The sequence below is a fragment of the Ooceraea biroi genome, unplaced genomic scaffold (genome assembly GCF_003672135.1).
Source record: "Ooceraea biroi isolate clonal line C1 unplaced genomic scaffold, Obir_v5.4 UnassembledTig121, whole genome shotgun sequence".
Classification (NCBI taxonomy): domain Eukaryota; kingdom Metazoa; phylum Arthropoda; class Insecta; order Hymenoptera; family Formicidae; genus Ooceraea; species Ooceraea biroi.
This window is the reverse complement of record NW_020825094.1, coordinates 1-14020: the sequence shown is the minus strand read 5'-3', so window position 1 is coordinate 14020 and position 14020 is coordinate 1. Positions and strand designations below refer to the sequence as shown.

The window sequence follows — 14020 nt, the reverse complement described above, 5'->3', positions numbered from 1 at the left end:
ACAAAGCAACCAATGATAATCACGGATACTCCAGGTCGTGCTTTTGATAAAGTATCCATGGACATTGTAGGACCACTACCTGCAACAAAAAGAAAGAACATATATATTTTAACAATACAGGATCTATTGACTAAGTATTCAGTTGCCATACCTTTAAATGAAGCTACTTCATTAACAATAGCTGATGCTTTTATTAAACATTTTATTTGTTTGTATGGAACACCTAAGATAATTTTAACGGATCAAGGTGCCAATTTTTTGTCTTCTTTAATGAGAAATATTACAAAGAAATTTAATATCAGACATTTGAAAACTACAGCTTACCATCCGCAATCAAATGGATCTATAGAGCGATCACACCACGTGTTAATAGAATATCTTAAGTTACAAATCAGTAAAGACAACGAATGGGACGAATACATACCTATGGCTATGTTTTCTTATAATACGAGTGTACACGAGAGTACTCAGTACTCCCCATTTCAGTTAGTATTCGGGCGAATACCTCGTACCCCAAGCTCTTTTGTTCCCACAGAGGAAGAAACGGATATAACATATTGCGAATATTTAACAAATTTGTTTCATAAGTTAAACGAAATACAGGAAATGGCCAGACAAAATTTGATACAATCAAAAGAACGAAGCAAGCGATATTATGACAGACAAGTGCGCCCATATGATTTTAAGGAGGGGGATAACGTCTTCTTATTGAAAGAACCACGTAAAGGAAAATTCGCTGATCATTATACCGGACCTTATCAAATATTGGAAATATTACCACCCAATAATGCAAAAATTTTGTTTCAAAATCAACCCCGAGTAGTCCATATGGACAAACTCAAAATATCCCACGTAGATCCTGGATGAGCCCTAATTCTTTTGTATGTTTCAGGATTAAAGACTTGAGCCGAGCTCAAAACATGAACCTGGCAATCGTCAGTTGTTTCATCACACAACAACGTGAGGCATCACGATAGCTGAGCTTCAACATTTGTTTATTAATCATAAGGCATTACACATTTTAGGATTACTAATTAAATAAGTAAAGTTTTCATGTGTATAGGAATTAAGCAACAGAGCGGTACTAGAACTCGCTCTAAAATATTAGAATATCTTCAAAGACTTTCAATAGCTACTTGCGTTCAGACCTCAGGTCTTTACAGATTTCCAGATACCAAGGTACTTTGTTCTTTTTGCTATAATAGATATCCACAATTATTTAATAATTATTATATTCCATATATATATCGGCACGAGTTAGTTATAGGAACTCATAAACCACAGGTTTTGTGTGAATTATGTCACGTACCATTATTAACATACGCGCCAATTCAAAATTGTGCATACTGCAACGACATACTTACAGCACTCACTGAACAGTTGCGGGCAAATAACGAGGATTTTTATGATATACCCAATCCTACTGTGGTACGTTGGGTAGATAACGAAATCCAGCTATATCCTCTTAGGATGGGGTAGAAAAAAAAAAAAAAAAAAAAAAAAAAAATCTTAGATTTTTGCAATGCAGAGCATTAACCCTAACGGGCTGATAATCCATCATTTGAAATATGAATCATTGTGTATTCAGAATTATTATTTTAAACATATTAATACGGGAGATATAAGTTGTGCCGCTTGTATTTACAATAATCCAGATATTGGATTTTCAGCTTACGAATTTATTTTCAACACGGATTAATATTAAACCAACGCAATTCGTTAGATTTTCTAACTGCTTGCTCGGATTGTGGAAAGATATTAACGTTTCATAAACACATTCGCGGAAACGGATGTATTGAATGTACTAATATATTAAATGACTTTTTTTCAGATATAACTAATGTTACCTTAACTCAAATTTTGGATAATGAAAATCCAACTTTAATAACAATAGAGTTCCGTAGAAATGCTAATTTTCCTTAATTGATTAAACTTTGTAAAGGGAAAAATAGCATTAGACATAAATACATGTCATCATTAATATAAGAAATAATTTTAAGGCTATATAATGAATAATCATGCGCAGTCTAGTAAGACTTTAGACCCGCTAGTTTTAAATCATGCAAAATGCATAGTTAATATTAAGGTTGTACATCGATTAACACGACATTTATATTGTATGTCCTGTTTTAGTAAGGAAAGCAATACTAGTAATTTTGAAATTATTATTACGCATTACATTGCCAGCGGGACCGTAGATTTAGGAACCTGCGTAAGTTGCAACGAGCAACTTTTTCAGAAACGACCCATGAGTTATTGTATACATTGCAAGAGTATTTATAGAGAACTTTTGGGACATGACAACTTAAATAGGATTGATATGTCAAACACAGATTTTTTGTATAACACATACACGAAAAACTTTGAATATATAAAACCTAAGTCGGAATAATAAAATAATTATAATGGCGGAAGTTAATTTGGTTAAATGTGTACGAGTTTATCGAGTTCTGAATGAACAAGATCGGAAATATTATTGCGTATTTTGTTGGCACAATCAAATATTTTTACCCAGCATTAATATTGAAACTTCGGTTGGCCCTATGGAAGGAATATTCCAGACACTACATTATTTTACAAATTGTTTTAATACAATGATTTTCCGATGTGCCATGTGTAACAATAAATTATCCGATATTGTTATGATAGATCAATGTGAAAGATGTTACTTAAAATTTAGGAATTTAAGAACACGAGGCCAATTACAAGATTCAGATTTGTTAACTACTTGTTTCATTTATAATTTGGAAAATAATGAGCTAACACACTCATGCGTATCAGGTTGAAAGCATATGGTAACACCAAACGAATTATTGGCAATATTTAGTAAGCTGAATAATTGTAACATTGTCCATAGAACAATGAAGCCGTTATCAGGAATTATGTTATTCGTATTAATCCCCACAACCTACGGACTCATTGGATTCGATTGTGGAGGTCAGCATTTAAATGTAACCACAGTATCATTGCTAGGTGTCAGAGACTGTGAACTTAAGCACCAATCGTTAAATACATCTGACACACACATTCAGTTACTACAACTCGCGGAATATAATTACGTGGAAGTGATACAGTGCAAAGTTGAAATATCGCGAGTGATACAGTACTGTGGAATGCATTCGCATATATCAGCTGTAGCCAATGCACGACTAGAGTACCTACAGGAAGTTTCCAGAGTCAAGTGCTACCACGCTTTTCAGGAAGGGACCTTCTCCATAGGACTGGGAGGGATCGTCACCAAACTGAAGCCTAATACTACCACCGTTCACAGCATCCTGCTTGCCGGAACGATAAACCATGATGGAACCTGCAAGGGTACACAATTCTCCGACCCTTACGGGACTTGGCACAACGTCGTAGTAGATGGAACTGTACGGATATCATTAAAGTCATCCTATGTTCCTGTGCACCTAAATTCTGGAAAAGTAATGCTAAGATCAGGAACTGTCTGCACACTGAGCGACGGTTTTTGCATCGATTTTGACGATGGATATTCATATTGGAAACCAATGCCCACATCGTCTTGTAATTTCCACCAGTACAACGTACTGTATGAAGGAACGGCAGTTAAAATGAATGGAATAATGGATACCATTCATCAGACTATTTATACTCTTGTCAGTCAGGATACAACTTTTGCCTTGACAGCAGGAGGAAGTCAAGCCGTGTGTGGATACACCCTACTCACCACGGAGCATCCTAAACTATTTATCTTGGAGGCAGAAAAGGGAAACACCTTCGCGGAGCGAAGAGACATCCCTGTGGAGAACCTCGATATTTTCACCTACGTCAACTCTAAATTCGTGTACGTAGAAAAACATATACGACATCAGATGACATCGTTGTATCGTGACGTTATTCAACAACGTTGCGAGTTGGAAAAGGAAGTGTTAAAAAACACACTGTCCTTCGCTACTCTTCAGCCAGACGAATTCGCTTATCGGCTCATGAAAGGACCAGGTTACATGGCCGTCACTGCAGGGGAAGCCGTTCATGTCATCAAGTGTATACCAGTGGACGTCATCGTACGCCGCACTAAGGAATGTTATATTGAGCTACCGGTTACAGTACGCAACACTTCCCTCTTTATCACACCAAAATCACACGTGTTGACCAAGATGGGAACCATACGAGAGTGTAGCTACGAATTGCCAACCCTTTATCGAATTGAGGATACATGGATTGAACTTATTCCGGAGCCACGTGTTCGCAGAACATCGTTGCAGCAGTTACAACCTATGACAAGTATGTCATGGAATTATTTAACGCCGGGACCACTAGCTTCCAGCGGAATATATTCCCAGGCGGATCTTGATAAAATCAGGGATCATATAATGTTCCCTGCTGAAAAGCCAGCGCTACTTAACAGCATGGCTCGTGGAATCACCGGACACGTCATGCCTGACGATACCATGTCCATTTACAACTTATTGATGAAGCATCATTAAACAAAATTATGGAGTAAAGTTAACGTTCGCATTAAAAGAGCAGCGAGTAATAAAATAATTAAAATCAAATCCTAACTCACAAGGTTCGCACAAATCTAATAGGTAGGAAGCACTTGATGATGTAGCAGCAAAGATAAGTCATCAGACTTGGTAATAACTCAAACTTCCTGGCTCTACGTTATATTTACGCTAGTTAGCGAATTTACGCTAGCTAGGACTCCAATAATTAATTAAAAGTAAGTGTAGTCTAAAAGGGTCGTCAAAAAGGTACAGTGTAAAAGGTGTGTGTAAAAAGTGTGAGTAAAGTTATTGTGTAGTCAAATGTATTATTCTTAGCGATACGTTAACAAAAATTATGATGCTGGGGACAGGGTCCCTGTAGCTCGAGAAGGGATTACAATAAGTGGGGACGCTACGGTTAAAGCAAAAACTAAAATAGTAGGGAGCTCTGCCCACTTAACTCATTGGTTCTTCGTTTTCGAAGATTCTTATGGTGGGATCGAAAACTTAAGTGGTGGGATTGGTCTCACGGTGCGTCTAGTGGGGACGATGAGCTCAACGGTGAGTCAACGTTACAAAGATAAACGTATTTTGACGCGTAAGTTCAACATGAAATTCGCAGTACAGAATTATCGCTCATCTGTTATGCTTTTTAATCAACCGGAGTTTCTCGAATCAAATGGCAGCTGCAACTTCCTGCCGATATGTCTTGCTCGAGATATCTATTCAACCTTTGATTAAGACAGCGGTCTTGGATTATTATTTCAATCAGGTGCCGACAAGTCACCGTCTTTTACAATTAGTCATCATGAAATAATATTCCTTCGTGAATTTAAATCTTCATTCCTTTGTTACTTAACGCTGTGTTCACTGTCTTATTCAAAATAATATTCAAATAATTCTGTAATGCTCACAAATTTAATCTAAAATTATAACGCTTGACATATGCATTTTATATGCTCCGTAGTCTTATGCATGAAATTATTATAAGACCCTGCATACGTCTACTTAATAATATAACGCATTCAGTGAAATAATAATCATAAATTATTGTAAAATCAATTATTGGTATCATGAGCCTTTAATAATGTAATTAAATCATCTAAAATTATTATTTCAAGATTCCATTCTAATAAACTTATAAAATCTCACTCAACCAATAATTGTCTTATATATATAGGGATGCCTATATATATAGATATACACGTGTATGTACTTGCACGTCTATTCTTTGGTTATTATAAAATTAGTAATAAAGCAACTATTGGTGTGCCGGGTTTAATATTATAATTAAACCGTATAAAATTATTATTCCAATACAATGTTAGTCTTAATTAATTCATAAAATCTTAAATAACCAATAATTCTTTTATGGGTTATATGCACATATATAAGTGTGTTCGTATATGGTGTTGTTAATATACTTAATTATTAACAGATTAAATGCGTAATAATTATATACTTAAATTAATGCTCAGTAACATAAAATATTCCATTAAATAAATTCAATAATCCTTACTATGAACGTAATACCATGTGTAATATACTTTTATTCATAATTAATTAACGATTTATTCTTTTCTTAATATTTTTGGGTTAAACAACTTATTTCCTTTTATATTAAATTGTTCACTAATTGATTTTGACTTTAATTGTTTTTAACTTTGTAACTTCTAAACTATTAATATTTCATTAAAACTTTCTACACTATAAATATTGAAAAATAACGCTGATTTGTTTAACAAATAGTGACTTTGCAATTTTTGTGGTTTTCTCAATGATCCCGTGGTGCGATAAGAAAAATTTCATCACAGGTACCATCAGCCTAGCTAAAAATGATGATTCCCAAAAGTTGTTGGTCACTTCCGTAAAAATGATTATTTTCAAAATCTGAGGTCCCTATTAGTTTCCTCTTATGACCTAGATGCTTCAATATAATTATAACAAATTATTTCCTTACGGTTCAAATTTTAGACCCAAAAATTTAGTAAATTTTATTGCAATTTCGTAAATTTAAATACGTACTTCTTTTTGACTAAGATTGTAGACAAATATTCTACATTCTTTTACTTATAAAATGTTTCTCCTTTTATGTTATAAAAATAATATTAATTTTTCTATACGATAAATCACTTCAAATGTGGTAATACAAATTACTACACTCACAAAACTATTTCATTGTATAATAAAATTAATTCCAAAATTTACTCCTTTAATTGTTATTAATAACAACTTATGACCTTGTACAACAATCAACACCAAATTCTCCGTAAATTATAATAACTATCAAGCTACACCGTCACTTAATAAAACTCAATTCCGCCGGCATTATTTTTACTCTTGTCTTAAATAACTAATTGATTTTTCCGTTTTTATATAATAACCGACCCTATGGTTTTAACGAAAATTACCTACTTGCAAAGGACTTTACTATAGTATAATAAAATCCATTTCAAATCCATTTTTTCTTTGTTATAAAAATAAGTAAATATTTTATCCTGTCAAGAACCCAAATGTATAAGCCAAATTTGTAATACTTATCAATGGCTATATAACCATATAATAAGATATATTTTTAAATAATTCTTTCAATTATTACAACTAACATTAATACTTTTTATATAATAAACAATATTAAGTAGCTCAATGGTTTTGCTACACCTTAAAAACCTTCATGGTATTACAGTTCAAACGATCTAAATATTACCAATCTCGTAATATTATATTATAAATCTATCAAATTATTAATAAATGTTTCAAAATTATTTTATTTAACTGCTAGAGTATTAAACTGTTTTTATATATTTTACTGATTTATGTATGTTTTTGTGTTTTTATGTTTCAGAAAATATATATATATATATATATACGTGACTAATTAATTAAATAAATCTATCATAAAGCATAATAACTAAGTTATACATATATATGTTTTTGTCCTTTTAATATTTTCTTTCCCTTTATATATGTTAATATAATTACTTCATATATTTTTATATTAAAACTAGTATCAAGCTAAAGCTTTAACATAATAATGTGTCGGTTAGGTTGCTAAGTAAATAATATTCTTGGTTAGACTAATACAGACCACTTACGTAAGCCTGTGGTTAATAATAAGTAGTGAAGCAAAAATGGTAAGTATCAATAACACTCAAAAATAACTATCAGCGGTTATACATTAATAATTAATATTGAAATAAAAAAATTAAAAATGGGTGTGAGGTGGACGCAGGGTCAGGAACCCCACAGAAATTAAAGATATTTGATAGAAGAAACCACTTTCAGCAGTAGGAGACATAAGCTAACAAAAACTTACAATAGATTACGACCCCATTATTATTGGAATACAATGAAAAAGGATATACAGCAATTTATTCAGAAATGCAGGCATTGTCAGTTACGGAAATAACGAGAATAAAAACAAAGCAACCAATGATAATCACGGATATCCAGGTTCTGCTTTTGATAAGTATCCATGGACATTGTAGGACCACTACCTGCAACAAAAGAAAGAACATATATATTTTACAATACAGGATCTATTGACTAATATTCAGTTGCCATACCTTTACATGAAGCTACTTCATTAACAATAGCTGATGCTTTTATTAAACATTTTATTGTTTGTATGGAACACCTAAGATAATTTTTAACGGATCAAGGTGCCAATTTTTTGTCTTCTTTAATGAGAAATATTACAAAGAAATTTAATATCAGACATTTGAAAACTACAGCTTACCATCCACAATCAAATGGATCTATAGAGCGATCACACCACGTGTTAATAGAATATCTTAAGTTACAAATCAGTAAAGACAACGAATGGGACGAATACATACCTATGGCTATGTTTTCTTATAATACGAGTGTACACGAGAGTACTCAGTACTCCCCATTTCAGTTAGTATTCGGGCGAATACCTCGTATCCCAAGCTCTTTTGTTCCCACAGAGGAAGAAACGGATATAACATATGCGAATATTTAACAAATTTGTTTCATAAGTTAAACGAAATACAGGAAATGGCCAGACAAAATTTGATACAATCAAAAGAACGAAGCAAGCGATATTATGACAGACAAGTGCGCCCATATGATTTTAAGGAGGGGGATAACGTTTTCTTAATAAAAGAACCACGTAAAGGAAAATTCGCTGATCATTATACTGGACCCTATCAGATATTGGAAGTACTTCCCCCTAATAATGCAAAAATTTTGTTCAAAATCAACCCCGAGTAGTCCATATGGACAAACTCAAAATATCCCACGTAGATCCTGGATGAGCCCTAATTCTTTTGTATGTTTCAGGATTAAAGACTTGAGCCGAGCTCAAAACATGAACCTGGCAATCGTCAGTTGTTTCATCACACAACAACGTGAGGCATCACGATAGCTAAGCTTCAACATTTGTTTATTAATCATAAGGCATTACACATTTTAGGATTACTAATTAAATAAGTAAAGTTTTCATGTGTATAGGAATTAAGCAACGGAGCGGTACTAGAACTCGCTCTAAAATATTAGAATATCTTCAAAGATTTTCAATAGCTACTTGCGTTCAGACCTCAGGTCTTTACAGATTTCCAGATACCAAGGTACTTTGTTCTTTTTGCTATAATAGATATTCACAATTATTTAATAATTATTATATTCCATATATATATCGGCACGAGTTAGTTAGAGGAACTCATAAACCACAGGTTTTGTGTGAATTATGTCACGTACCATTATTAACATACGCGCCAATTCAAATTGTGCATACTGCAACGACATACTTACAGCACTCATTGAACAGTTGCGGGCAAATAACGAGGATTTTTATGATATACCCAATCCTACTGTGGTACGTTGGGTAGATAACGAAATCCAGTTATATCCTCTTAGGATGGGGTAGATAAAAAAAAAAAAAAAAAAAAAATCTTAGATTTTTGCAATGCAGAGCATTAACCCTAACGGGCTGATAATCCATCATTTGAAATATGAATCATTGTGTATTCAGAATTATTATTTTAAACATATTAATACGGGAGATATAAGTTGTGCCGCTTGTATTTACAATAATCCAGATATTGGATTTTCAGCTTACGAATTTATTTTTCAACACGGATTAATATTAAACCAACGCAATTCGTTAGATTTTCTAACTGCTTGCTCGGATTGTGGAAAGATATTAACGTTTCATAAACACATTCGCGGAAACGGATGTATTGAATGTACTAATATATTAAATGACTTTTTTTCAGATATAACTAATGTTACCTTAACTCAAATTTTGGATAATGAAAATCCAACTTTAATAACAATAGAGTTCCGTAGAAATGCTAATTTTCCTTAATTGATTAAACTTTGTAAAGGGAAAAATAGCATTAAACATAAATACATGTCATCATTAATATAAGAAATAATTTTAAGGCTATATAATGAATAATCATGCGCAGTCTAGTAAGACTTTAGACCCGCTAGTTTTAAATCATGCAAAATGCATAGTTAATATTAAGGTTGTACATCGATTAACACGACATTTATATTGTATGTCCTGTTTTAGTAAGGAAAGCAACACTAGTAATTTTGAAATTATTATTACGCATTACATTGCCAGCGGGACCGTAGATTTAGGAACCTGCGTAAGTTGCAACGAGCAACTTTTTCAGAAACGACCCATGAGTTATTGTATACATTGCAAGAGTATTTATAGAGAACTTTTGGGACATGACAACTTAAATAGGATTGATATGTCAAACACAGATTTTTGTATAACACATACACGAAAAACTTTGAATATATAAAACCTAAGTCGGAATAATAAAATAATTATAATGGCGGAAGTTAATTTGGTTAAATGTGTACGAGTTTATCGAGTTCTGAATGAACAAGATCGGAAATATTATTGCGTATTTTGTTGGCACAATCAAATATTTTTACCCAGCATTAATATTGAAACTTCGGTTGGCCCTATGGAAGGAATATTCGAGACACTACATTATTTTACAAATTGTTTTAATACAATGATTTTTCCGATGTGCCATGTGTAACAATAAATTATCCGATATTGTTATGATAGATCAATGTGAAAGATGTTACTTAAAATTTAGGAATTTAAGAACACGAGGCCAATTACAAGATTCAGATTTGTTAACTACTTGTTTCATTTATAATTTGGAAAATAATGAGCTAACACACTCATGCGTTCAGGTTGAAAGCATATGGTAACACCAAACGAATTATTGGCAATATTTATTAAGCTGAATAATTGTAACATTGTCCATAGAACAATGAAGCCGTTATCAGGAATTATGTTATTCGTATTAATCCCACAACCTACGGACTCATTGGATTCGATTGTGGAGGTCAGCATTTAAATGTAACCACAGTATCATTGCTAGGTGTCAGAGACTGTGAACTTAAGCACCAATCGTTAAATACATCTGACACACACATTCAGTTACTACAACTCGCGGAATAATTACGTGGAAGTGATACAGTGCAAAGTTGAAATATCGCGAGTGATACAATACTGTGGAATGCATTCGCATATATCAGCTGTAGCCAATGCACGACTAGAGTACCTACAGGAAGTTTCCAGAGTCAAGTGCTACCACGCTTTTCAGGAAGGGACCTTCTCCATAGGACTGGGAGGGATCGTCACCAAACTGAAGCCTAATACTACCACCGTTCACAGCATCCTGCTTGCCGGAACGATAAACCATGATGGAACCTGCAAGGGTACACAATTCTCCGACCCTTACGGGACTTGGCACAACGTCGTAGTTGATGGAACTGTACGGATATCATTAAAGTCATCCTATGTTCCTGTTCACCTAAATTCTGGAAAAGTAATGTTAAGATCAGGAACTGTCTGCACACTGAGCGACGGTTTTTGCATCGATTTTGACGATGGATATTCATATTGGAAACCGATGCCCACATCGTCTTGTAATTTCCACCAGTACAACGTACTGTATGAAGGAACGGCAGTTAAAATGAATGGAATAATGGATACCATTCATCAGACTATTTATACTCTTGTCAGTCAGGATACAACTTTTGCCTTGACAGCAGGAGGAAGTCAAGCCGTGTGTGGATACACCCTACTCACCACGGAGCATCCTAAACTATTTATCTTGGAGGCAGAAAAGGGAAACACCTTCGCGGAGCGAAGAGACATCCCTGTGGAGAACCTCGATATTTTCACCTACGTCAACTCTAAATTCGTGTACGTAGAAAAACATATACGACATCAGATGACATCGTTGTATCGTGACGTTATTCAACAACGTTGCGAGTTGGAAAAGGAAGTGTTAAAAAACACACTGTCTTTCGCTACTCTTCAGCCAGACGAATTCGCTTATCGGCTCATGAAAGGACCAGGTTACATGGCCGTCACTGCAGGGGAAGCCGTTCATGTCATCAAGTGTATACCAGTGGACGTCATCGTACGCCGCACTAAGGAATGTTATATTGAGCTACCGGTTACAGTACGCAACACTTCCCTCTTTATCACACCAAAATCACACGTGTTGACCAAGATGGGAACCATACGAGAGTGTAGCTACGAATTGCCAACCCTTTATCGAATTGAGGATACATGGATTGAACTTATTCCGGAGCCACGTGTTCGCAGAACATTGTTGCAGCAGTTACAACCTATGACAAGTATGTCATGGAATTATTTAACGCCGGGACCACTAGCTTCCAGCGGAATATATTCCCAGGCGGATCTTGATAAAATCAGGGATCATATAATGTTCCCTGCTGAAAAGCCAGCGCTACTTAACAGCATGGCTCGTGGAATCACCGGACACGTCATGCCTGACGATACCATGTCCATTTCAACTTATTGGATGAAGCATCATTAAACAAAATTGCTGAGTCAACTGCTAAACGGATCTGGGGCGGATTCATCACATTTGGATCAGCCACAGCTGGAGTTTGGGAGTATTATTAGTAGTACGACTAATCAAGCTAGCCATCGACACGATGATACATGGTTATGCTCTACATTCAGCCTACGGATGCAGTCTGTACGTGCTAGGAGCTATCTGGAGCTCCTTGACTCATCTGCTACTCTATTTGGCCAGAGGTACAGCCAAACGCAGCCACACAGATGGACGAGCAGATCCCGAGGAACAACGATCATCGGAACCTGTGGAACCAGTATTATCGCAGTCTTTGTCGCAGAACAACCCTAGCAATCAGCCAAACTTCGCCGCAGGTGACTGACAGTGAAACCATTGTATACACAGACTTACAAAAACGTTGCGTGAATATTAGAACACATTTCCTCGATTGCATCGGAAATGTTCTAATAAGGGGGGGGATGTGACGTCCTGGCGTCCACCTCACACCCATTTTTAATTTTTTTATTTGCAATATTAATTTTAATGTATAACCACTGATAGTTATTTTAGCGCCATTGATACTTACCATTTTTGCTTTCACTACTATTATTAACACGGCTTACGTAGCAGTAGTCTGTTATTATAACAATAACCAAGAATATTAATTGTTACGTTCTCCGGTCGGCACGCCGCGGTTCGTTGGTTAACGTCGGAACGCAAATCAGGGGCTGGATCGCTGTTTTCGGAGTTATTAACGAATCCGAGAATTGCTTCCCGGGGATAAACCGCGATCGGGAGTAATTTCGTAATGAAGGGGAAACGGGTCTAGTTAATCGCCCGGTGGAAAGATTATTTCTTCCTCGCATTATTTTCCCGACCCGATGTGGTGCGGGTACAGGGCGACGCACAATACCAGCATCTAGCTCCTATGGCACCTGGCGATAACTAGACCCGTTTTCCCTCTACGGAAATTACTCCATCGCGGTATCCCGGGAAGAAATTCTGGCATTCGTTAATACCCGAAAACAGCGATCCAGGCCCGTGTCCTTGCCCGAGTTAATCACAACGCGGCCGACCGGGACGTAAAATAATATTCTTGGTTTATGTTAATAACAGACTACTGTACGGTAGCCTGTGGTTAAATAATAAGTAGTGAAGCAAAAGGTAAGTATCACATGGCGCTTAAAAATAAACTTCAGTGGTTTACATTATAATTAATATTGCAAATAAAAAAATTAAAATGGGTGTGAGGTGGACGCCAGGACGTCATCATCCCCCCTTATTTAGACATTTCGCGTGGCAATCGAGGAAATTGGTTCTAATATTCACGCAGCGTTTTTGTAAGTCTGTGGTATACAATGGTTTCACTGTCAGTCAGCTTGCGCGAAGTTGGCTGATTGCTAGGGTTGGTTCTGCGACAAAGACTGCGATAATAGCATGGTTCCAACAGGTTCCGAATGATCGTTGTTCTCGGGATCTGCTCGTCCATCATGATGATTTTGGCTGGCGTTTGGGGTACCTCTGGTCCAAATAGAGTACGCAGATTGAGTCGGAGCTCCAGCTGCTTCCTAGCAGTACAGACTGCATCCGTAGGCTGAATGTAGAGCATAACGCATGTATCATCGTGTCGATGGCTAGCTTGCTTAGTCGTAACTACTAATAATACTCCAAAACTCAGCTGTGGGCTGATCCAAATGTGATGAATCCGCCCCAGATCCGTTTAGCAGTTGATCAGGC

At 35.6% G+C, this 14020-nt stretch overlaps 1 pseudogene; it reads left to right on the top strand.

The window, feature by feature from the left end:
• Positions 1-1631: 1631 nt before the first annotated feature.
• LOC113563480 lies at positions 1632-12665 on the top strand (annotated as a pseudogene).
• The last annotated feature ends 1355 nt before the right edge of the window (positions 12666-14020 follow it).